The sequence below is a fragment of the Thalassophryne amazonica genome, chromosome 5, assembly GCF_902500255.1.
Source record: "Thalassophryne amazonica chromosome 5, fThaAma1.1, whole genome shotgun sequence".
In the NCBI taxonomy this organism is placed as follows: Eukaryota; Metazoa; Chordata; class Actinopteri; order Batrachoidiformes; family Batrachoididae; genus Thalassophryne; species Thalassophryne amazonica.
Window position 1 is genome coordinate 10,435,057 of NC_047107.1, and position 26,969 is coordinate 10,462,025.

At 45.1% G+C, this 26,969-nt stretch overlaps 1 protein-coding gene and 1 long non-coding RNA gene across 4 annotated transcripts in view; one reads left to right on the forward strand and one right to left on the reverse strand.

The window, feature by feature from the left end:
* LOC117510099 (citron Rho-interacting kinase) overlaps positions 1–26,969 on the forward strand; it is a 582,117-nt gene that overhangs the window by 419,378 nt on the left and 135,770 nt on the right. The window lies entirely within an intron of this gene.
* Positions 5,925–17,821, reverse strand: LOC117510101. The gene is made up of 3 exons (XR_004560614.1): positions 17,809–17,821; positions 17,774–17,778; positions 5,925–6,150 (listed from the first exon to the last, which is right to left on the reverse strand). It is a non-coding gene; the product is annotated as an uncharacterized LOC117510101 (long non-coding RNA).

Below are 26,969 nucleotides of genomic sequence, written 5' to 3' on the forward strand. Positions count from 1 at the left end.
GGCATAAGGCGAAAAGAGCAGTGTCAAAAGTGAAGGAAAAGGCATATTGCGAGCTGTACAAGAAGTTGAATAGTACGGAAGGAGAAAGGACTTGTATCGTTTGGCCAGACAAAGGGACAGAGCTGGAAATGATGTGCAGCAGGTTAGGGTGATAAAGGATGTGCATGGTAATGTGCTGACAAGTGAGGAGTGTGTGTTGAAAAGGTGGAGGGAATATTTTGAGGAGCTGATGAATGAAGAAAATGAGCGAGAGAAAAGGCTGGATGATGTTGTGAGAGTAAGTCAGGAAGTACAAGAAATTAGTAAGAAGTGAGGGCTGCTATGAAGAGGATGAAGAGTGGAAAGGCAGTTGGTCCAGATGACATTCCAGTGGAGGCATGGAAATGTCTAGGAGAGATGGCAGTGGAGTTTCTAACCAGATTGTTTAATAAAATCTTGGAAAGTGAAAGGATGCCTGAGGAGTGGAGACAAAGTGTGCTGGTTCCTCTTTTCAAGAACAAGGGTGATGTGCAGAGCTGCAGTAACTACAAAGGCATAAAGTTGATCAGCCACAGCATGAAGTTAAGGGAAAGAGTAATAGAAGCAAGGCTTAGAAAACAGGTGAAAATCTGTGAGCAGCAATATGGTTTCATGCCGAGAAAGAGCACTACAGATGCAATGTTTGCTCTGAGAATACTGTTGGAGAAGTATCGAGAAGGCCAGAAAGAGTTACATTGTGTGTTTGTGGACTAGGGTGGTTCAAAAAAATAAAAGTTGGAAATTCATTACTCTCACCCCTTCATTTTATGATGCTTTGGGAAAAAAGAAAGCCTGCCAAATATTTTTGTCATACATTAATATTTAGAGGTAGCACATCATAGCTGAAGGTTGTAAATATATCAGTTATCGCTGCCCGAGTGCCCGTGCAATAGATTATCCATTATCCAGTATCTAGTCACATCACTTATAAAGAGGATAGAAGTTAACCACCTGAGTGTAACTAAAGTATAATTTTATATTCAATTTAAAACTATACCTGGGTTTAAATATTTGTCACAAACAACATACTTTCAAAAATGTTATTTTAGGCTACAAGCTGAAAATTTTGCTTCAATTCACAGCTTCTTTTCTTTCAGATCTTTGGTGATGGTGAATCTAACATGAGATAAATGTAAAAAGAGACACTTGCTGACTTAACATGCTTAACCATTAACTGGAAACTTCAGTAAAACATGTCAGCTACTAGAAGTAGAACATTTGTATACCTTATTGGTTCCACCGACTGAAATGAAGGGAAACAAATTGCCCTCAAACGGGAAAATAATCAAGGTATTTTTCTTCAAACACACTGATTTGAAGAAAACTGTCCATGATGCTGCTGTGACCTCTATAGACATGGCAATTCCTTTTTGGGAGAGAGTAGAATCCCACTGAGAGCAAAGCAGCATCTGATCACAAAGTTAGAAAAGGTGTTCGGAAAATGGAAAACATTGAAAAAGACCAAGAATCGCAATACAGACAAGCAGAAGAAAGATGAAACAGTGTTTTGTGAATCTTTGGAGGACTTGTTTGACATGGCACATCAGGATGTCCTAACAATGATAAAGTTTGAAGATGACAGACAGTTCCTACTTGCTCAGCAAGAGAAAGGTAGAGGATGCATGACAGGCATAGATAAAATACAAACTGCCAAAGAACAAAGAGCAGAAAAAAGGAAAGCTGCAGAAGCAAAATACAAAGAGAAACTGGAGGTGCCTGGTAATGTCTCACTACCTGACACTGTCTCCAGCCAGAGTGAAGAGAACACAGAAAGTCCAGATGAAGAATTTGTTATGCCAGTGCCACAAAAAGCCAGTAAAATTAAAGCTGTTGTAACACCAGGACTTGCAGCAGCATTGGATAGGACCAAAACAACAGACAGAAGTGCCACCTATATTCTGACTGAAACGGCAGCAAGTCTTGGTCATGATGCAAGCAACTTAAATATCATTATCATGTAAAGGATGTTCTCTTATGTTACACAGCTGTATAATTGGTTCTTGTGCTGATTCATACATTTTTGAATATTAAGTACTGCAAGGCATAAAGAATATTATTGTTTGGAGCTAGATCAAAATATATGTGGAAATATATAAAGCATAGACTTATTTAAATTTATCAATAATGAAACAGTATTTCATCAATAAAATGAAACTGCAATGTTTGATTGTTACAAAATCTTCGCTACCCCAGTATGTAGGTATTGTAGGAGCATGATACATGTACGAGAAGAACTGCATCTCACAATTCATGTTTTAGTGTTAACTATTTTATGGGATATGAAAAGATTTGATTTTCCAATGTATTGCCATAATTTCTGTCCTGACATATCAATATTAAACTGACAGAAATATTTTGGAAATATCTGGAAATGACCATACTATATGACAAAGTTATTGCCAGCAAAATCTTTAAGGGCTGTGTGCTACCAGTAAAAATTATTAGAGTTTTATGAAATTGTACATGATGTGTTTTAATGTTAGGTACAACAAATTTAGAGGGTGAGACTTGAAGTTTTTTGAAAAAATTTTTTTGACCATTTTTATGGACCACCCTATTGTGGACTTAGAAAAAGCTTATGATAGGGTGCCAAGAGAATGTACAAGTAGAGGCATGTACAAGAGTAGTGTGAGAGTGGTGAAATGCACAGTAGGAATGTGGAGGTGGGATTACACCAAGGATCAGCTCTGAGTCCTTTCTTGTTTGCAGTGGTGATGGACAGGTTGACGGATGAGATCAGACAGGAGTCTCCATGGACTATGATGTTTGCAGATGACATTGTGATCTATAGTGAGAGTAGAGAGCAAGTTGAGTCTAGTCTGGAGAGGTGGAGATATGCTCTGGAGAGCAGGGGAATGAAAGTCAGTAGGAGCAAGACTGAGTACATTTGTGTGAATGAGAGTGGAACAGTGCAGTTACAAAGAGTAGAACTGGTGTCAGATCCTGCTTTTTAGATACACGGCACACGCTCACCCTCCGATGAGTGTGTTTGTGTAAAACCAGCCCTCCGCCTCTGGGGTCCGACCTTCGTGTCTCTACGGGTATTACCCGGCAGGGCTGCACAAAGGTTGTTCAAGCTGGTGGCGAGGAGATTCGTCTAGCTGCTCACTGCCTCCATCCGGACGTCCACCCCGCTGAAGCTGATCTCGCACCCCGGTCGAATAGCCTTCTCAGGAACCAGGATACGAACTGACCACGCCCGTTAACGGCAGCTCTCCTCTTATGGATCAGGGCTCTTGGAATGTTGCTAGATTTTAAATTTAGTGACTCGTACAGCGAGTCCCCAGGATGTTATTTTCATTAAAAAATCAGACTAACCTTTTAGAGCCTTTTGATGTTGTACACCTAATAAACTTAACTTTCACACCTTAAGAAGCATCAATAATCCAATGTCTGAGCCTTAACACTTTAACTGCATGCTTGGAATTTTATTGCAGGTTTTGCAAGTGCCGATAACATAATCAACATAGATTATATGGTGATAATTTCACAACAGTAATTCAAATATTTTTAGAATAATGATTGGCAGAGATTTTTTTAATTCAATAATTCTGACTGATCTTACTTTGACTGGGACTGGATTGATTTCTTAACAAATTTTCCTGGGAGTGAGGGAGGAAGGTTTTCGAGGTCAAGGTCCCCAGCTCGATGAACTTGATTTCCTCTTCATCAGCTATTAGTCGTTGGCTGACCATGATCCTTGTGCGATATTGTGATCCTTCAGCAAAGTTAATCCACATCAGATATTATTCCATCTTCAATCAACCACAAGTTGATCTAATCCATTCTGGTATGCTGTGATATTCCTTGAGAGAGAGATTGTTGAACATTCCCCACTCAGACTTAAGGCCAGTGGTTATCCTCCACTGTTCTGCTACTCCGTGACTGGACGGCCTGAGTGGGAGTTGAACTCTCTCTCATATTATCTTTTATGGCTCCAATCCTCTCACTCCACGATTCCAATTGATGCTCACAAGATGATCAAGTCTTGTGATCTCCTCGTAGCAGGGGAGTAGTGACAACAGCACCTCTCCCTGGAAGAATAACCCCGTTTTCTGGTGTTTCACAGGTTATATATGTTCTTGACTCTAGTCGTCCTCAGATGATCTTGGTTACCATGGGGACGCTGTTGACTCAAAACCTCCTCCCTTCTCCTTCTGCTTTACTGGAAATCTCCGCAGCCCCTACCAGTAACTTATTTCTCAAGTTCCTCTTTTCTGTTAACACTTCAGCTTTTCTGAGAATTCATTCTTTTAAATCATTTCTTTAGAATCACATCAATCATATTCAATCATTTCATTACAACTCTTTCACATAAAACAATTCATATGATCATATACAAACATTCTCATTCCTTATTATTCATTTCATATTTTACCAACATCTTAATCATTTGGTCAGTTGTTTCACATCAGTTTTTCTTGCCCCACTTGCGACATCTTCTTCACTTCCTCTTTTTCTCTGACTCTGCACTCTTTATGAAAAACAACTCATATAATCATTCATTTCACTTATTCGTAAAATACATCTTCTAATCAACTTTAATTTTAACACCTTACTACTTCATTTGATCATACTTGTCATGTTAGAATCATTTTTAGATATATTCCCTCATCTTCACCACCGAGTTCATTCCGTGGACCTCCCCATTTGCAATGGAAAAGTCCGGCATGACCTCACTTACTCCTGGAAGGTACCAAAAACTGTGCAGTTTAATTCAACAGCATGTATATTAATCCCATCGCATGTATTATACTCCAAGATGAAAACAAGCTGAGAGCAAGCTTAAAGTCATCTTTCCTGACGCTGGTAAAAGTAGATGAGTTTAAATACTTGGGGTCAACTGTTCAAAGTAATGGAGAGTGTGGTGGAGAGGTGAAGAAGAGTGCAGGCAGGGTGGAGTGGGTGGAGAAAGGTGGCAGGAGTGATTGTGACCGAAGAATATCAGCCATAGTGAAGGGCAAAGTTTACAAGACAGTAGTGAGACCAGCTGTGTTGTACAGCTTAGAGACGGTGGCACTAACAAAAAGACAGGTGGCAGAGCTGGAGGTGGCAGAGGTGAAGATGTTGAGATTCTCTTTGGGAGTGATGAGAATGGACAGGATTAGGAATGAACATATCAGAGGGACAGCTCAGGTGGGACAGATTGGAGACAAAGTCAGAGAGGCCAGATGGTTTAGACATTAGACATAGTTTTTTCCAACGTCGCCTTTTGGCTAAAATAAAGCACTTTCTCAGTAGACGTGATCTTGAGACAGCCATTCATGCTTTCATCAGCTCCAGACTTGATTATTGTAATGCACTTTATTCGGGCATTAATCAGTCATCTCTTGCACATCTCCAGTTGGTGCAGAATGCTGCTGCTCGTCTTTTAACAAATACTTTTAGACGTGAGTATATTACACCCATCCTGTACTCACTCCACTGGTTTCCAGTTTGTTTTAGAATTGATTTTATTGTTTGTTTTTAAAGCTATTTATGGCCTTGCACCTCCCTACTTGTCTGAAATTTTAACTTTGTGCACCTACAGTAGGACATTAAGGGCGTCTGGTCAGCTTTACTTAGATGTTCCAAGGTCAAGATATAAACGCTGGGGTGATCATGCTTTCGAGGTAGCTGGCCCGAGACTGTGGAATGAGCTACCTCTTGAGTTACGTACTATTCCTGACCTAGCACTTTTTAAATCTAAGTTAAAGACTTATTTATTTAAACTGGCTTTTAACACTTAGTGGGGAGGTGACATGTTCTGTTATTTTTATGTTCTTTTTATGTGTTGTTTTAACATTTTATTTTATATGTGTTTTATTTTTGTAAATTTGTGTTTTTAATGTTAAGCACTTTGGACACCAGTCGGTGCTGTAAAGCGCTTTATAAATAAATGTTGATTGATTGACTGATTGATGTGCAGAGGAGGGACCCAGGGTATATATATATATATAGGGAGAAGGATGCTGAGGATGGAGCCACCAGGCAGGAGGAGAAGAGGGAGGACAAAGAGGAGGTTTATGGATGTGCTGAGGGAGGACATGCAGGTGGTTGGCATGACAGAGGAGGATTCAGAGGACAGCGTGAGATGGAATGATTGATCTGCAGTGGTGACCCCTAACAGGAACAGCTGAAAGACAAAGAAGACTCATCCAAGATTTGACCTCACTCAAACAATCTAATGATGGCTGCATTGGATCATTGGACATTGTTGGCAAAGCAATGGAAAGATATTTGGTATTTTTGAATGATACCGCCAAGAGGCAACATGTACAAAAGGAAAAGAATAGGACCTAGAATGGAGCCTTGAGGGACTCTACAGGCCAGTGGGGCCACATCTGACGAAAAGTGGCCCAGCTGCACAGAAAAGCTCCGCTCTGTTCGTAGTTAATGTACAATCATGTTAAATTCAAATACTCATGTAAACTGTATTCTACAACATACAGCTGCAAATAAGCCACAACATCCTCCCACCCGATGAACAACATCTGTATTGGAGTGACCTATTTAACATATTTCTAAGGGATACATTAACTGAAGAGGTCTTCTTAACAAATTACCTGTCGAAGTGCGAACATTACATGAACGTATGAGACCATATCTGCCTGTAAAAGACCTCAATGACTCTACGCATTTACCAAGTCTGTCTGGATATGTTATCCTCCACAATGAGAACACCATCTCCTACCTTAAGTGCTGTTGGAGTAGGGGTGTCCACCTTGTGAGATGATTTCAAGAAAATTAGAACTCTGCACCAGCTGCTCCAAAAACTGGTGAAAAGTCTCTGCCGGTATTTCCACCAATTGGCTGCTCACAGTTTGTTGTGAGTACCTGAGTTGGTGAAGGAACAGTCTTTAGCGGCAAGGAAGTCAGGTGTTTACTAACCAGGAAGTGAGAAGGGATAAGTGGCTGTAATGCAGGGGTGCCCAAGTTCGGTCCTTGAGATCTAACTTCCTGACACTCTTCATTGTCTACCTGTTCCAACACACCTGAATCCAATGAAAGACTCATTAGCAGGCTTTTAATGAGCCTTTCATTGGATTCAGGTGTGTTGGAGACAACTAAGAGTGTCAGGAAGGTAGATCTCGAGGACTGAACTTGGGCACCCCTGCTAATGCATCACTATGTACATAAGACAGAGGCTTCAGATTCAACACTGTCTCAACCTCCGTAAGTGCTGTTGTGAGTTCCTCAAAGTTCAAAGATGCTTTTCCTCAGTATCCTCTTGAAGCGTGTTTTACAGATCTCACAAGCCTTTCCCAGAAGCCCCCCCACCAAGCTGCCCGCTCAGCGATGAACTTCCACATGATTCCTTTGTCAGTGAAAACTCTGTGAGCTCTGACCCTTTAATAGTTTGCCACAACTCTTTCAAATCTTTGTCAGCTCTTTTGAATTTTCTAGCATGATCAGAGTAAATGATCCTACATAGACCTCGTCTTGCAATGAATCACTTAAAGGCCAATAGGAAGTGCTGTGTAGTCTGATCTGAAACCAACTCCAACTGAACCACTCTTTGGTGACATGACTGAACTAATTGCTCAGAATACTTGTGATTTATTTGTAGTACCCAGGAGTGCTGTTTTCTGAAACTTAAATCAGAGTTCTGGAGTCTTCCTCTAACACTTAGCAGACCATTTTCATCTAAGAATCGTTTCAAGTCTTTGATTTTAGAGTTTCTTTTCACATTTTGCTTTGACCTTAGCTGGGATATTTCAGAGCTAAAACAACTCTCTTGAGTAGCCTTCACCCAGGCCCAGAGTTCTCCCCATACAAGGGAATAATGGTGCTGTGTCATTATGCTCTCATCATAGTGCTGTTATACTGTGTCATGATTTGCCCCCGCTCAGTCCTTGACTGTTATATTTTTTCTGTCAGCCTGTCTTTATTGATTTAGTTTTGTCTGCTTTTTGATCATCTGTTTATTTAGCTTTTGTCGCAGCTTGTTGTTTCTGTTCTCCACTCACTATTGCCACATGTTGAGTTCCATTCTTGTTTAGTTTAGTCTTTGATCCACGGCCTTTGATTTTGGTTCATGATTGCCTTTATCACAGGTTTGATTTGCCAGATTGACCGCTGTAGTTTTGGTTGAATTATTTTGTGTTTTATGCTATTGCTACTCATCAGTCCCATTCTAGTTTCAGCCATTGATGTTCTTGTTGCTGTCTTTTCAGTCAGCCATTTGTTCAGTCATATAATAGTTTCATGTTGATATTCCATGCAGCCTTTGGCTTGATTTTGTTCTTCTCTGTTTTGATATTTTAGTATTGTTTGTTTATGGTTCTTAGTCATGTCCATGCTGTCACTGCACTCTGTTGTCTGTCCCTGCTCATCTTGGTTCCCATGTTTTCACACCCAGTTTCATTTGTATCACTGTCACATGCGCTGATCACTGCACTCTCTTGCCCTTCACCAGTACATCTTCATCTCTGTTGGCCACACCCCATTTTGTTTGTCACCTCCTCGCCCGCTTGCCACTGCACTCTCTTGTCTCACACAGTTGCCTCTCATCTTTGTTAGTTCCTGCCCTCCTCCTGCCTGCTCTCCACACCTGCTTCACATCACATCCTAATTAGCCAACTGTGTATTTAAGCCCTGCAACTTTTGTTTTCAGAGCTTGTTCATTGATGTTCCTATCTCCTTTCCAGCTCTCGCACCATAGTTCCTATTTCCTTGACATTGTTCCTTGTTTCCAAGCGTGCTTGTTTGTCTCAACCTCACCTTTCGTCTCAGCCCCTGTTCAACTGTTTGCCGTGCTCTTGACCTCAGCCTGTTTTTAGGGAGTTCCAAGTTGCAAACCTGCACTCAGGCAGCTCATGTGTGAAGGTCACTTGTCATACACCAGAGTAGATGCGGCATTCATATCCTACATGACTGTCAAAGCAGCCTTATCCAGGGACATCACTTCTCTCCCCAAATGGGGAAGGGTTGTTGGGAAGGTGTTGTAGCACGGACCCACAACAGGGGGCGCAAATGAACGGACAATGAGTAAGCCAAAAGGTAACAATTTAATGTTGTGATAATACACAACGAAACGTGCAGGAATCTTCACAGTCAATAAACACCAGGTGACGTGTGGGCAGGCTCGAAGATAGAAGACCCCCGACGAGAGAGAAGCCACGTCCCACACGGCCTCCACCACCAACGGTCTGAAGAACACCGGAGCCGCCAAGTCCCGAGTCCCCAGGTGGCCTCTGTCTTCGGCTGTCGACCCTGGTACTGCTGGCAGAAAGCAGAGATATGATGTGTGAGTGTGAGTCCGCACACTCAGTAATTCACAGTCCAAACACAGTTGGGAGGGAGCACCTCCACCTCCAAATCACACACACTCGTGCAGCTCCTGGTCAACCACTTATCTGAGATGGGGTGTGAGGCGAAGCCGTCGCTGTCACACCAAACGCCAATCCTCCAGATAAGGCAACACTCCAGGAAAACGGCTGCAATAGAAGTTCAAGTTATTACACACACAGTGTTAGTCAGCAGAGAAATTACCTTGGTACTGGTAGTCGATTTCTCGGCGAGGAGGTGGAGTTGCAGTCCGGCTTTTATGGTGGTGATGATGATGAACGAGTGACAGCTGGTGCAGGGGATGAATGACAGCTGTCACTTCTTCTAGGTCTGGCGCCCTCTCGTGCTTGGAGCCCGCACTCCAAGCAGGGCGCCCTCTGGTGGTGGTGGGCCAGCAGTACCTCCTCTTCAGCGGCCCACACAACAGGACCCCCCCCTCAACGGGCGCCTCCTGGCGTCCGACCAGGCTTGTCCGGATGTCTTGCGTAGAAATCGGCCAGGAGGGCCGGGTCCAGGATGAAGCTCCTCTTCACCCAGGAGCGTTCTTCAGGTCCATACCCCTCCCAGTCCACCAGATATTGCAAACCCCGGCCCATACGACGGACGTCCAGGAGCCTGCGGACTGTCCAGGCAGGCTCCCCGTCAATGAGCCGGGCAGGAGGCGGCGTAGGTCCCGGAGTACAGAGGGGTGAGGTGTGGTGAGGCTTGAGACGGGAAACATGAAAGACAGGGTGAAGTGAAGCCGGGAGTTGAAGCTTCACTGCGGCCGGGTTGACGATCTTGAGGATCTTAAAGGGTCCGATGAATCTGTCTTTCAATTTTGGGGAGTCGACACACAAAGGGAGGTCCTTGGTCGAGAGCCACACCTCCTGCCCGGGCTGGTACGTGGGGGCTGGGGAACGCCGGCGGTCCGCATGGGCCTTGGCCCTCGTCCGGGCCTTTAACAGGGCAGAGCGGGCGGTCCGCCACACCCGGCGGCACCTCCTGAGGTGTGCCTGGACCAAGGGCACACCGACCTCTCCCTCCACCAGCGGGAACAATGGGGGCTGGTACCCCAGACAAGCCTCAAAAGGGGAGAGGCCGGTAGCAGACGAAACTTGGCTGTTATGGGCATACTCGATCCAGGCCAGATGGTGACTCCAGGCCACCGGATGCGCGGAGGTGACACATCAGAGGGCCTGCTCCAACTCCTGGTTGGCCCGCTCTGCCTGGCCGTTTGTCTGGGGGTGGTACCCGGACGAGAGACTCACGGTGGCCCCCAGCTCCTTGCAGAAACTCTTCCACACCTGTGAAGAGAACTGGGGACCACGATCTGAAACGATGTCCGATGGTATCCCATGCAGCCGCATGATGTGGTGGGCCGTCGGGAGCTTCGGGAGGGCCACGAAGTGGGCCGCCTTGGAGAACCGGTCCACTATCGTGAGAATCACGGTGTTGCCCTGGGACGGCGGGAGGCCCGTGATGAAATCCAGGCCGATGTGCGACCAGGGGCGATGAGGCACTGGCAGGGGTTGGAGGAGTCCCGTCGTCCTACGATGGTCTGCCTTGCCCCTGGCGCAGATGGTACAGGCCTGGACGTAGTCCCGGACGTCGGTTTCCAGGGACGCCCACCAGAAGCGCTGCTGGACTACTGCCACGGTCCTACGCACTCCGGGATGACAAGAGAGCTTGGACCCGTGACAGAAGTCCAATACGGCAGCTCTTGCCTCTGGTGGGATGTACAGTCTGTTCTTGGGGCCAGTCCCCGGGTCCGGGCTTCTTGTCAGGGCCTCCCGGACGGTCTTCTCCACGTCCCAGGTGAGGGTGGCCACGACAGTGGACTCGGGGATGATGGTCTCGGTGGGGTTCGACAGCCCCACTTTGGCTTCTTCTTCGTGCACCCGGGACAATGCATCTGATTTTTGGTTCTTGGTCCCGGGGCGATACGTGATCTGGAAGTCAAAGCGCCCGAAGAACAGAGACCAGCGGGCTTGCCTGGGGTTCAGCCGCTTGGCGGTCCGGATGTACTCCAGGTTCCGATGGTCCGTGAAAACCGTGAAGGGCAACGATGCCCCCTCCAGCAGGTGTCTCCACTCTTCAAGAGCCTCCTTCACCGCAAGAAGTTCCCGATTGCCGACGTCATAGTTCCGTTCAGCTGGGGTCAACCTGCGGGAATAAAAGGCACAAGGATGGAGAACTTTATCAGCCTCCACGCTCTGGGAAAGCACGGCTCCTATCCCTGAGTCAGAGGCGTCCACTTCTACTATGTACTGGCGATCAGGATCAGGCTGCACCAGAACTGGTGCAGTCGAGAACCGGCATTTCAACTCCTGGAACGCGGCTTCGCACCGATCCGACCAGGCGAAGGGGACCTTGGTGGAGGTCAGGGCACTCAGGGGGCTAACTACCTGACTGTAACCTTTAATGAACCTCCTGTAGAAATTTGCAAAGCCGAGGAACTGCTGTAGTTTCCTGCGGCTTGTTGGTTGGGGCCAATCTCTCACCGCCGCAACCTTAGCCGGATCAGGGGCGACGGAGTTGGAGGAGATGATGAACCCCAGGAAGGACAAAGAAGTGCGGTGGAACTCGCACTTCTCGCCCTTCACAAACAGCCAGTTCTCCAACAACCGCTGAAGGACCTGACGTACATGCTGGACATGGGTCTCAGGGTCCGGGGAAAAGATGAGTATATCGTCCAGATATACGAAGATGAACCGATGCAGGAAGTCCCGCAAGACGTCATTTAACAAAGCTTGGAACGTCGCGGGGGCGTTAGTGAGGCCGAACGGCATGACCAGGTACTCAAAATGACCTAACGGGGTGTTGAATGCCGTCTTCCATTCGTCTCCCTTCCGGATCCGAACCAGGTGGTACGCGTTTCTAAGATACAATTTCGTAAAGATTTGGGCTCCATGCAGGGGCGTGAACACTGAATCCAACAGAGGTAACGGGTATCGGTTGCGAACCGTGATCTCGTTCAGCCCTCTGTAATCAATGCATGGACGGAGTCCGCCGTCCTTTTTACCCACAAAAAAGAAACCAGCACCCATGGGGGAGGTGGAGTTCCGGATCAGCCCGGCAGCTAAGGAGTCCCGGATGTAGGTCTCCATTGATTCGCGTTCCGGACGTGAGAGGTTGTACAACCTACTGGACGGGTACTCAGCGGCCGGGACCAAATCGATGGCGCAATCATACGGTCGGTGCGGGGGAAGAGTGAGCGCCAGATCTTTGCTGAAAACGTCAGCAAGATCATGGTACTCCTTTGGCACCGCCGATAGATTGGGGGGAACTTTGACCTCCTCATTAGCCGTAATGCCGGGAGGAACCGAGGATCCTAAACACTCCCGGTGGCAGGTTTCGCTCCACTGCGTGACAACCCCGGACGGCCAATCTATCCGGGGATTGTGCTTCACCATCCATGGAAAGCCCAAAATCACTCGGGAGGTAGATGGTGTTACATGGAACACCATCTCCTCCCTGTGATTCCCAGACACAACCAAAGTCACTGGTTGTGTCTGATGTGTGATTAATGGAAGCAGGGTGCCATCTAGTGCTCGCACCTGCAAGGGTGCCGGCAGAGCCATCAGGGGGAGCCCTACTTCCATTGCCCATCTGCTGTCCAGCAGATTCCCTTCCGACCCCGTGTCTACCAGTGCTGGGGCGTGAAGGGTTAAATCCCCACAAAGGATTGTTACTGGGATTCGTGCCGATTTGCGGGGTTTTCCCGCGTGTGTGTTATGGTCCACCCTTAGCCCAGTTTCTAAGGACGGGCATTGTAGTTTGACCGTTTTAGGGCAGTCCTTCTGCATGTGCTCGTAAGAGCCGCAGACAAAACACTCCCCGCGGGCCAGCCTCCTTTGTCTGATATTTGATTTTAATTTGGCCCTGCTCGTGTCCATAGCCTCCTCAGCAGGGGGAGCTGTAGCCACACGGAGCTCTCTGGCAGTGAAGCGTGGGGACGACGTCTCCTTGTCGGAACCGGAAGGGGGAGGGACGGCTCGTGCCCGGTCACGCCCCCCAGCCTGCTCCCGACGATGCTCGTTTAAACGGTTGTCTAAGCGTATAACTAAATCGACAAGCCCGTCAAAATCCCGCGGTTCCTCCTTGGCCAGTAGGTGCTCCTTAAGGACCTGGGACAGTCCATTTACAAAGGCGGCGCAGAGCGCAACGTTATTCCAGCCGGACCTCGCTGCCGCGATGCGGAAGTCGACTGCATACTCGGCTGCGCTACGGCGCCCCTGTCTCATCGACAGCAGCATGTTCGAAGCGGTCTCGCCTCTGTTGGGATGATCAAACACTTGTTTGAACTCCCGTGCAAACCCAGTATAAGACGTTAGGAGCCGTGAATTCTGCTCCCAAAGCGCCATAGCCCATGCGCGTGCCTTTCCTCGAAGCAAATTAATAACATAAGCTACCCGGCTAGCGTCTGATGCGTACATGACAGGGCGCTGTGAAAAGACGAGCGAACACTGCATGAGGAAGTCTGCGCACGTCTCCACACAGCCTCCGTACGGTTCCGGAGGGCTTATGTATGCTTCAGGGGACGGTGGGGGGGTTCGTTGAACGACCAGTGGAACGTCTGATACAGGCCCAGGACCAGCCAGAGGAGTGGCTGCAGCAGCGCCCTGATCGCGCGCTTCCACCCTGGCGGTGAGAGCCTCCACCCTCCGATTAAGGAGGACATTCTGCTCGGTCACTATATCTAACCGAGCCTTGAAGGCGGTTAAGATCTGCTGCAGCTCACTCAACACGCCTCCCGCTGACGCCTGCGCTCCTGGCTCTTCCATTGGCTGTTCAAGCTTGGGTTGACGCCCCTCGGAATCCATGACGATGGCCGAGAAATCCTGTTGGGAAGGTGTCGTAGCACGGACCCACAACAGGGGGCGCAAATGAACGGACAATGAGTAAGCCAAAAGGTAACAATTTAATGTTGTGATAATACACAACGAAACGTGCAGGAATCTTCACAGTCAATAAACACCAGGTGATGTGTGGGCAGGCTCGAAGATAGAAGACCCCTGACGAGAGAGAAGCCGCGTCCCACACGGCCTCCACCACCAACGGTCTGAAGAACACCGGAGCCGCCAAGTTCCGAGTCCCCAGGTGGCCTCTGTCTTCGGCTGTCGACCCTGGTACTGCTGGCAGAAAGCAGAGATATGATGTGTGAGTGTGAGTCCGCACACTCAGTAATTCACAGTCCAAACACAGTTGGGAGGGAGCACCTCCACCTCCAAATCACACACACTCGTGCAGCTCCTGGTCAACCACTTATCTGAGATGGGGTGTGAGGCGAAGCCATCGCTGTCACACCAAACGCCAATCCTCCAGATAAGGCAACACTCCAGGAAAACGGCTGCAATAGAAGTTCAAGTTATTACACACACAGTGTTAGTCAGCAGAGAAATTACCTTGGTACTGGTAGTCGATTTCTCGGCGAGGAGGTGGAGTTGCAGTCCGGCTTTTATGGTGGTGATGATGATGAACGAGTGACAGGTGGTGCAGGGGATGAATGACAGCTGTCACTTCTTCTAGGTCTGGCGCCCTCTCGTGCTTGGAGCCCGCACTCCAAGCAGGGCGCCCTCTGGTGGTGGTGGGCCAGCAGTACCTCCTCTTCAGCGGCCCACACAACAAGGGTACTGAAAAGGGATCCCAAACATTGCCTACTCCATACAATGCTTGCCAGGCAGCCGCACCTGGTTGGCCGTCCACAAACTGCGGTTGAAGATCACAGATCACAAAATATCAGATGAATCTTGCATCATGGAATGTGAGAACGCTACAGGACAATGATGACAAACTTGTACATAGGACTGCAGTCATAGCAAGGATGCTAGAATAGTACATCAATATTGCTGCCCTAAGTGAGACAAGCCTAAGCAGCGAAGCTAGCTTTAAAGAACTAGGAGCAGGCTACACCTTCTACTGGAAGGGTAAACCAGACAGTGAGCCAAGAATGGGAGGGTAGGGTTTGCAATATGCACATCGCTTGCCCGTAAGCTTGAAAACTTACCACTTGCCAACAGTGACAGAATCATGAGCCTGCTGCTAGACCTCTCAAAAGACAGGCATGCAGCCATACTAAGCATATACGCTCCCACAATGACTCATATGATGAGACTAAAGAAGCCTTTTATGAGGACCTGGATCGAGCTATCGGGAACACCAAGGAGTGACTTCAACTCCTGAGTCAGTCATGACTCTGATGCCTGGAATGGGGTCACTGGCAAACATGGTGTAGGGAAACCAAATTCCTGCTTGGAAAGTGCAGTGAACACAACCTCACCATTACAAATAGCATCTTCCAACAAGCCAACAAATACAAGATACACCCTCGTTCTAAGCAGTGGCACCTGATAGATTATGTCATTGTGAGACAGTCTGACATCCCCGATACCCTTGAGGACATGGGTGTGGAGATAGCTTGGAATCAATTCATTGATCTACTCTGTAAGTGCAGATGTCCTGGTTTTGTAGAACGCAAACACCAAGACTGGTTTGATGAGAGCGATGCAGAGGCAACTACATCATGGACAATACTTCACCCTCTAAGAGATCAACCTACCTGAATGTGAAACACACTGTTCAGAAGAACCTTAGGCAGATGAAGGATGTGTGCTGGAAGAGGAAAGCTGTAGAGCTTCAAGTTGCCGCAGACAAGCACAACAGCAAGCTATTCCATGAAGGGCTTAGAGCTATTTATTGTCCAAAGTCAGGTGGAAATGCACCAGGTCGCTCATTAGACAGCAATTCACTCCTCACAGACAAGAGTGAGATCCTAGACTGCTGGGCAGAACATTTCAACACCCTACTCAATAGATCATCCTCCATGTATGAAGGAACTCTGGAAGCAATTCCTCAATGGCAGACCTGGTAGAGCTTGACATGCCTCCATCACAACATGAGGTTCAGAGAGTCATCAAGCAGACGTTTGCAAGGAAATCTCCAGGCACTGACGGTATCCCAGCTGAGACATTCAAACACAGAGTAATCCACATGCAGAGAAAACTCACCCTAGCTCTTCATATTCATCTGGGACAAGGGCGTTGTACCCCAAGAGTTCAAGGGCACCTCCATTGTACATCTTTACAAACGTAAAGTCACCGTACTGTCTGTGGATTTTGACTCAAATGCATAGAACACCACCATCTACTGGATGGGAGTGTAAATAGCATTCAACTGTCATACGGTCACCATTCAGTGCGCTGTGTCACACTTAAACAGAATTTCCAGTTTTCCAAATGCCTTTTTTTTTTCAAATGATTTTTTTTTTACATATTTACAAATACAGATTTATTTACAGTTACGTTACAGTAACTTGTGTGTTGGGTTTTTTTTTGTTTACAACCAACCCACCAGTGATGAGGAGGCTCAATTCCGCATAATGCCTTTTGGCATCTCTGAGTTTTAATGCTCAAACTTTCAGAATTCGTACATTACTTTAAAACTAAAAGATATTAGTGATATTTTCACTTTGTGAAAATGACAGAATTAACATTAATATCAATAAAGTCAATCAATCAATCAATTTTTTTATATAGCGCCAAATCACAACAAACAGTTGCCCCAAGGCGCTTTATATTGTAAGGCAAGGCCATACAATAATTATGTAAAACCCCAACGGTCAAAACGACCCCCTGTGAGCAAGCACTTGGCTACAGTGGAAGGAAAACTCCCTTTTAACAGAAGAAAAAAACTCCAGGCAGAACCAAGGGCTCAGGGAGGGCAGTCTTCTGCTGGGACTGGTTGGGGCCTGAGGGAGAGAACCAGGAAAAAGACATGCTGGGAGGGGAGCAGAGATCGATCACTAATGATTAAATGCGATGGTGCATACAGAGCAAAAAGAGAAAGAAACAGTGCATCCTGGGAACCCCCCAGCAGTCTACGTCTACAGCAGCATAACTAAGAGATTGGTTCAGGGTCACCTGATCCAGCCCTAACTCTACGCTTTAGCAAAAAGGAAAGTTTTTACGCCTAATCTTAAAAGTAGAGAGGGTTGTCTGTCTCCCTGATCTGATTGGGAGCTGGTTCCACAGGAGAGGAGCCTGAAAGCTGAAGGCTCTGCCTCCCATTCTACTCTTACAAACCTTAGGAACTACAAGTAAGCCTGCAGTCTGAGAGCGAAGCGCTCTATGGGGTGATATGGTCTACGAGGTCCCTAAGATAAGATGGGACCTGATTATCAAAACCTATAAGTAAGAAGAAGAATTTTAAATTCTATTCTAGAATTAACAGGAAGCCAATGAAGAGAGGCCAATATGGGTGAGATATGCTCTCTCCTTCTAGTCCCCGTCAGTACTCTAGCTGCAGCATTTTGAATTAACTGAAGACTTTTTAGGGAACTTTTAGGACAACCTGATAATAATGAATTACAATAGTCCAGCCTAGAGGAAATAAATGATGAATAGTTTTCAGCATCACTCTGAGACAAGACCTTTCTGATTTAGAGATATTGCGTAAATGCAAAAAAGCAGTCCTACATATTTGTTTAATATGCGCTTTGAATGACATATCCTGATCAAAAATGACTCCAAGATTTCTCACAGTAATTACTAGAGGTCAGGGTAATGCCATCCAGAGTAAGGATCTGGTTAGACACCATGTTTCTAAGATTTGTGGGGCCAAGTACAATAACTTCAGTTTTATCTGAGTTTAAAAGCAGGAAATTAGAGGTCATCCATGTCTTATGTCTGTAAGACAATCCTGCAGTTTAGCTAATTGGTGTGTGTCCTCTGGCTTCATGGATAGATAAAGCTGGTATCATCTGCGTAACAATGAAAATTAAGCAATACCGTCTAATAATACTACCTAAGGGAAGCATGTATAAAGTGAATAAAATTGGTCCTAGCACAGAACCTTGTGGAACTCCATAATTAACTTTAGTCTGTGAAGAAGATTCCCCTTTACATGAACAAATTGTAATCTATTAGACAAATATGATTCAAACCACCGCAGCGCAGTGCCTTTAATACCTATGGCATGCTCTAATCTCTGTAATAAAATTTTATGGTCAACAGTATCAAAAGCAGCACTGAGGTCTAACAGAACAAGCACAGAGATGAGTCCACTGTCCGAGGCCATAAGAAGATCATTTGTAACCTTCACTAATGCTGTTTCTGTACTATGATGAATTCTAAAACCTGACTGAACTCTTCAAATAGACCATTCCTCTGCAGATGATCAGTTAGCTGTTTTACAGCTACCCTTTCAAGAATTTTGAGAGAAAAGGAAGGTTGGAGATTGGCCTATAATTAGCTAAGATAGCTGGGTCAAGTGATGGCTTTTTAAGTAACGGTTTAATTACTGCCACCTTAAAAGCCTGTGGTACATAGCCAACTAACAAAGATAGATTGATCATATTTAAGATCGAAGCATTAAATAATGGTAGGGCTTCCTTGAGCAGCCTGGTAGGAATGGGGTCTAATAAACATGTTGATGGTTTGGATGAAGTAACTAATGAAAATAACTCAGACAGAATAATCGGAGAGAAAGAGTCTAACCAAATACCGGCATCACTGAAAGCAGCCAAAGATAACGATACGTCTTTGGGATGGTTATGAGTAATTTTTTCTCTAATAGTTAAAATTTTGTTAGCAAAGAAAGTCATGAAGTCATTACTAGTTAAAGTTAATGGAATACTCAGCTCAATAGAGCTCTGACTCTTTGTCAGCCTGGCTACAGTGCTGAAAAGAAACCTGGGGTTGTTCTTATTTTCTTCAATTAGTGATGAGTAGAAAGATGTCCTAGCTTTACGGAGGACTTTTTTATAGAGCAACAGACTCTTTTTCCAGGCTAAGTGAAGATCTTCTAAATTAGTGAGACGCCATTTCCTCTCCAACTTACGGGTTATCTGCTTTAAGCTACGAGTTTGTGAGTTATACCACGAAGTCAGGCACTTCTGATTTAAAGCTCTCTTTTTCAGAGGAGCTACAGCATCCAAAGTTGTCTTCAATGAGGATGTAAAACTACTGACGAGATACTCTATCTCACTTACAGAGTTTAGGTAGCTACTCTGCACTGTGTTGGTATATGGCATTAGAGAACATAAAGAAGGAATCATATCCTTAAACCTAGTTACAGCGCTTTCTGAAAGACTTCTAGTGTAATGAAACTTATTCCCCACTGCTGGGTAGTCCATCAGAGTAAATGTAAATGTTATTAAGAAATGATCAGACAGAAGGGAGTTTTCAGGGAATACTGTTAAGTCTTCTATTTCCATACCATAAGTCAGAACAAGATCTAAGATATGATTAAAGTGGTGGGTGGACTCATTTACTTTTTGAGCAAAGCCAATAGAGTCTAATAATAGATAAATGCAGTGTTGAGGCTGTCATTCTCAGCATCTGTGTGGATGTTAAAATCGCCCACTATAATTATCTTATCTGAGCTAAGCACTAAGTCAGACAAAAGGTCTGAAAATTCACAGAGAAACTCACAGTAACGACCAGGTGGACGATAGATAATAACAAATAAAACTGGTTTTTGGGACTTCCAATTTGGATGGACAAGACTAAGAGTCAAGCTTTCAAATGAATTAAAGCTCTGTCTGGGTTTTTGATTAATTAATAAGCTGGAATGGAAGATTGCTGCTAATCCTCCGCCCCAGCCCGTGCTACGAGCATTCTGACAGTTAGTGTGACTCGGGGGTGTTGACTCATTTAAACTAACATATTCATCCTGCTGTAACCAGGTTTCTGTAAGGCAGAATATATCAATATGTTGATCAATTATTATATCATTTACCAACAGGGACTTAGAAGAGAGAGACCTAATGTTTAATAGACCACATTTAACTGTTTTAGTCTGTGGTGCAGTTGAAGGTGCTATATTATTTTTTCTTCCGGCATTAGTTTGGGTTTTAAATCAAACCATAAGTCAAACCTGCTTTTCTGTTTATGCTTTTTGCCTATGTCTGGTGGACTGTAGGCTGTGAATATAAATGACTGTTCCTCACAGCAGTGGGCAGGGCACACAAAGGCAGAAGCTCTGACTCATTGTTTGTGTTAGGTTTGTGATCGCCTTTGATTCTACTCAGAAGCATCGGCAGTGCTTAAACTCAAAACTGGCTTGTCAGTAGCTGACAGTGTACCGGAGTCATTATGAAAAGCTATCGGTTAGCTGCTTCCGCTAAAGTTTTTATCAGTTTATCAGTTTATCATTACAAAAGTTAACTTTTCAGTTAGTGGATTAGCGGTTATCGAAGCTAATCTTTCTTGTTGGCTGTGCCCACCACTGAATATGGGTTTACAATAAGCATAAAGAAGACCCCATGGGACCCCAAGATATGAAGGGAAACCCCATGAACATCCTGTGGTAACCATAAACAACACACCATAAACTCAGTAGATAAGTTCTGCTATCTTGGAAGTGTGCTCTCACACTCAGCCACAATTGATGATGAAGTCACCCAGTGTATTGCGAAGGCCAGCTGTTCCTTTGAGATGCTGAGAAAGCAACTTTGGAACAAACATGGCATAAGACTCAAGACCAAGGTGAAGGTGTTCAAAGCTGTTGTACTCACATCACTGCTGTGGAAGTGGGGCATGGACACCAGTAGAAGGCACCACGTCTCAGAAGACTTGGAGATTTGGGAGGGAGAGGTTTTCCCCCTTTCCATTTTCCTGTTTGCTTTGGTCTTTGTTTTTGAAGCGAGCTCTTTAGCCCTCTGCTTACAAGAAGTAATACACTTAGGACAGTCATCACAAGATAATTCCACAAGGCTGTCTTGCTCTTTGGATGTAAGTCCAGCGATGGTGTCCGGGTCATGGGTGACAAACGGGTTCTGAATCCAGTTGTGCTGCTTGTCGAGTGCTGGAAAGTGGCGGCGCATCTGACTTCCCAAGGCCCGCAGGTGCGCGCTGACAGCAATTGACACAGCGCTGGGGATCTGCTGCTCCACGGTGCGCAATAAGTCACACAAACTCTTGAATGATTCGTAGTTGTTTTGTGTCAATCTTCGGTCCTACAACTCAAACTTTCTTATCATGGCTTCAATCTTATTCTGGACGTGAAACACATTCACTGCTTTTCCCTGTAGTGAGAGGTTAAGCTCATTTAAATAGCCAAAAATATCATCCAAATACACCAATGAAGAAAGCCACTCAGAGTCACAGAATCAATCTGTTAGCTCAAACTTTGTCTACAAAAAACACTTTCACTTTGTCACGCAATTCATAAAGCCGTGTGAGCACTTTTCCTCGTGAAAGCCCCCGGACTTCAGTGTGAAGGAGAAGATGCCGATGTTTGCTTCCCATCTCCACGCACAGGATCCCAAACAGGCGGGACTCCAAGGGCCGGCTTTTGATAAAATTGACAGTCTTCATAGCTTCACCCAAAACTTGTTTTAGGTTTGCCGGCATAGTCTTAGTGGCCAGTGCCTCGCGGTGAATGCTGCAGTGGATGGCAGTAAGCAGCGGAGCCACATCCTTAACACGTTTCACAACTCCAGACAATTTTCCCACCATGGCCCTCGCTCTGTCCGTGCTCAGTCCCACACATATCCCCCATTCGATGTCGTTTGCAGTCATAAATTCATTCATTGTTTGAAATATGGCCCCCTGCTGTAGTGTCTGATTGTAAAGGCTTGCAAAAAAGAAAATCTTCGTGTATTTCTCCGCTGTATTCGGATCTAACAAACGCAAGCAAATTTTCCAAGGCTGCAATATCAGTGGAGTCATCGATTGGAAGCGCAAAGAAATGACTTGCTCTGATTCTGGTCACAAGTTGTTTTAACACATCATCAACCATGTCGTCAATGCGTTGTTTTACTGTATGGTCCGAGAGCGAAATTACATTCAGTTTTTTTGCAGCTTTTTCACCAATCATCGCATTGATCATTTCTTTAGCAGCCGGTAAAATAAGATCCTCTCCAATTGTATGTGGTTTTCCTGTCTGTCCGATTAACTTCGATACCTTGAAAGATGCCTCCACAGCTCTGGCATGTTCACCCCCCATCACACACGTTGTTTCAATTGATTTTTTTCGAATGGTATATTCCCGTAATTTATTTTCAAAGAACTCCTTGGGCTTGGAAGAATATTGTCCATGTTTGGTTTCCAGATGGCGTCAAAGTTTGCAGGGCTTCAGGGCTTCATTAGCTAGAACCTCTGTGCAGATGACACAGACGGGTCGAGGGTTGTCAACTGGTCCCATGCTGGTAAATCCCAGAGACAGGTACACACTTGAGTACCTTCTTCGTTTCTTTGACATGTGCTCCTCTTGATTTTCATAATCTTGACTTAAATCAACAGTAGACTTGCTTTTGCTGACCAGCCAATGATCTATGACAGCTATTTAATTCCCACCATTTATGCATCCCCTCTTGTATAATTTCCCCCATCTAACAAATACACACACCTTAATAACACATGTTCTGGGCTGTTTTTTGCGACTTGCATTAACTTAGACTTACAGGCAGAGTTTAACAGTGTATTTACAAATCTGAGTAATCCCCACTGCTTGAAATAATTGAAATATATCAAAATATGTTTAAAAAATAATCATCATGAAAATTATATGTATTTTTGGAAGACCTCTCGCGGCCCACCAGGGGGCCGGCATCCCCACTTTGGGAGAGACTGACTTAGGAAAACTATCTTTTAAGTGTTTTGAACGTACCGACTACTGTTACTCAACCATGGCAGCTTCCATGATACACCAAGTCACGTCACCACGTGGTTTTGGGCGAGTATTAGGAAAGGCTAGGCTAGGTTAGCTTAGCCTACATGGTTATGTGCTAACTTAACATTTTTTGCTTTTTGAATTTAAAAATCGACAAATTGACTCTTCATTTCTATCCATTTGGTTGGTGTCAATTTGTACACCCAGATTTACTCATGTCTTTTAATTTAAAATCAGTTAGCATTTTAGCAGCTAATGCTAATTCAATGTGGACTAACCAATTCACGCCGTAAAAGCCCGAATTTTACTACGAGTCATAATTCACAATCCCTTTCAGCTCAGAAAAGGCTGAGACGTTGTCAGCAAAAAACATATACACTAAACATACATGTGAAAACAGTTACAAATACAAGTCGACGATCCACTACGACAAATGTAACACATAACATTCAATATGTTTTTGCTCAGACCTCAACAAAACTGCATGCATTAGATAAATGTTAGTAAGTGCTTCATGCATTCATTCATACAGTACAAATAAAGTTTGTGACTCTCTTTTTGTCTTTTGCTTTCCAATCACTGCCGTGCGACACACTGGACAGACACTCACTGTCCCTCAAACACACAACAGAATCCACGGCACATTCTTTAGGCAATTCATCAAAGTTGTCAGTGATATCACTGATCCTCAATGAACCGGTGTTATAGGCTTAAACAGCTGTTTGTCTGTCAGTAAAATAGTCAGCAGAAAATGATTACACACAGTGACTACGTTTACATGCAGCCAATAACCCTTTCATAACCGAAATATTAGCAATAACCCGGTTGCGCACGGCCATGTAAACACCCGCAAAAACCTGAATATGCTCATATTCCAGTTTTTAAAAACCCGAATAAGACCCCTGGGTTACTCCTTTTCTAACCCGAATATCAGGTCATATAAACGCGCATCGGAATATTCCCATAGAAAGGAACATTATTTTGTGTTCTGCGCATGTCCACAAGGAATCTTGGTCTTTTGACTACGGCAACTACTTGTATGCGGCGCGCGCAACCCATCGGATACCACAGAAGCAGATGTAAACAGTGCACTGTGTTCTGCATCCTTATCAGGCGGGCCGGTCGCGGCACCGGTCGGCATCACCGCGATTGCTCTGCCTCCGATGCCCTTACTGAGTCTGCGGGCTTGGTAAACACCACAGCGGGCCACTCACACACCCCCCCCCCCGCTGTGTGGAGCTGCACCAACTCTGGTGCAACAGGTCCAGAGACTACGCTCGCTGTTTTGATGCTGAGGCAGCCCACAAGGATAGATTTCTTGGGGAAAAAATCCACAGCGCCGCAGGGTCTCGGTATACCGCAGCTGTAGAGCTCCGTGGCCATGACCTGGATTCTTTGTGGGTCCCGCGTCCATACCCCCGGAGGCAGTGAGCAAAGCGAGAGCATGCACATTGTGTTCTGCGTGTGTCTATTTATAATCTTCTCGCCCAGAAGAAAAAAGAGTGTTTACACAGGAGAGAAAAGTGAGAAAATGTTAATGCGTATTTGAGAAAAGTGTATAAAGTGTGTAGTGAGGGGTTTTACACGAAGCCGGATTTGCACGAACGCCAGACCAAATTAAGCACCGGTGGAAGACGTGTGTTGCTGTTTAGATGGGGATATTCCAAATGATACCAATGACCATGTATACAGGAGTAACTCTGTCTGCTTAAGCATGTAAACGGGTTATTCCTAATGATTCAGAAACCGGAATATTGACCTTAACACGAATATTAGCGGCATGTAAACGTAGTCAGTGCTATACAGGACTTGGATGTGGGCCTTCAGCACGAAGGATTAAATTGTTTGTGTGCACATCCACAGGCTTATGCAGTCCCGACATTATCACTGTAATAAAAATATTTAATTTCCTTTGGCCAAATCATCTTATTCACAACTTACTGCCACAGAGCCAAACAGAGGTCCCAGTTAATGGTGAAATTCTTCCACAGACTCAGCGTTGTTAGAATACCGCTAAAAAGGTTCAAACTACTTTTCTATATCAGAAAAGCCACCTACATTGTATGAAACATAACAAACAGTGGATAAATAAATAGTAAATGGACTGCATTTCTATAGCGCTTTTCTATCTGTATCAGATGCTCAAAATGCTTTACAATAATGCCTCATATTCACCTCAATGTCAGGGTGCTGCCATACAAGGCGCTCACTACACACCGGGAGCAACTTGAGGATTAAGGACCTTGCCCAAGGGCACTTAGTGATTTCGGTACTTATTATCTGAAATGTTAAAAAAGAAAATGTGAAGGGAAAAAAAAGCATCTCACCGTGACTTTCAACAACTCCAAGTTAATGACAGGGATTTCGGACACAGACCATCAATTTAATACAACTAACATCAATTTTACAGTAGTCAGTATTGCAGGAATTTGATTATAACAGGTTTCCTGCTCACCTGATTGAGGCGCCTTTGTTATTGGTTGCAAAAAATCTCATGGTCCGTCGTTGTACCAGGCGGTTTAACCAAACCTTGCCGGGAACAGATACATCCGGGTCACACGCACCACACCCCAGAAAGAGGGCTAGATATCTACAAAATGTTGTCTGCAGAACTTTGCCAGCCACCTATTTAGAAATGTAAGCCTACTGTCGACTTCAACATATCCCTAAAAGTGATTTGGACCAGAGACACTTAGTCCTTGTCTGTCTGTTCTGTCTGTAATGTCATTGGCGCAAACACAGATAACAGTGTTGCTGTAACTGATGTCATGGCCATCTGTCTGACTGACACCATTAGATGAGACATATAACATGTCTGGCAATGCCAGTGTAACTTTGTGCCGAACGGAATAACCGATCGCTAGCGTCCAGAGTGTCAGCCTGTTGGCAGAAGTGGAGGATACCTGTAAGCCAACAAGGCTACCAACATGTGGTCAGTAATGGGGACTGCAGAATGATGTACGATACAACTAGATACCAGGTTTTTGTGTATTACTGACCAGTGTGAAAGATCAGTGAAGTGCAGAGGAGTGTCGGCAAGAGACACAAAGTGACAAAGCTAGTTTTTGGCTCTCACGGGTACCACGGGACAATCCAGCAATGCAGAGACAAGCTGAAAAACTGTAATAGTCAAAACAGGACCATCAAGGACCACAACGGCCAAAGGGGGTCAGACTGTAAGGGCTGGAAATGGTTTGACCAGATGGACGCAATTTACTGACATCAACTGGTGAGCAGCAGGAAGTAGGGTGACCTCGATGATGGAGGATGGTAAGTGATTTTGTGATTTTATAGTCTGTAGTCTGCTTGAAAGCACCGTTTTATGTTACTTACTATCCCATTGGTGGGAAGTGCACTTTAACAAACAAGGATAGTTTGAGTCTAAACTTGTGTTAAAGTAACATTGTTGTCTCATGCATGCAGACACAGTTAGCTAGCTAGTTAGCACTGAGTGCTAACTAGGGAGCTAGCTAACTCTGTGCTCTTTTTGAAAGTATTCACTTCGGACAAAACACAAACAACAACAAAACACCTAAAGTCAGCATGACACCAATGAATGTGTACATCTAAGTCGGTGCCATTACTGTGTGACTTTTTTTTTATACATGTTGCCATTTTGTGTTGTGCTTGTAATATAGTTGTGTGTTTTTGTTGAAGAATCCCCTTCCGTAAGTGAGGAGGGTTCAGCCACCGCCCTCGGAAGACCGCCCCAAGCTCCGCTGCCACGTCACGAGCTTCAACACCAGCACCAGCTTCAACATCTTCATCAATGTCCAGCATCACACAGCAACATATTAGAACTGGTAAGAATAAATGTCTCACATCATGTAGCTTTTAGCTCCAAGTGTATCCCCCAAATATTTTTTTAACTTGCTTTTGTTAATCATCTCCCATGTCTACCTTCATTACTGTCCAGGCAAAAGAAAAAGGAGCCTGTTCCAACAGGAGAATCTAACATCCTGAGTGAGACTGAGGCTGAACTGGACTCAGCATGATCAAAACAGCCGATTGATCCAGCTGGTCCAGCTTGTCCATATGATACGTGACTGGCGCATGTGACCTGTCCCCCCCACCCCAGAACTGGA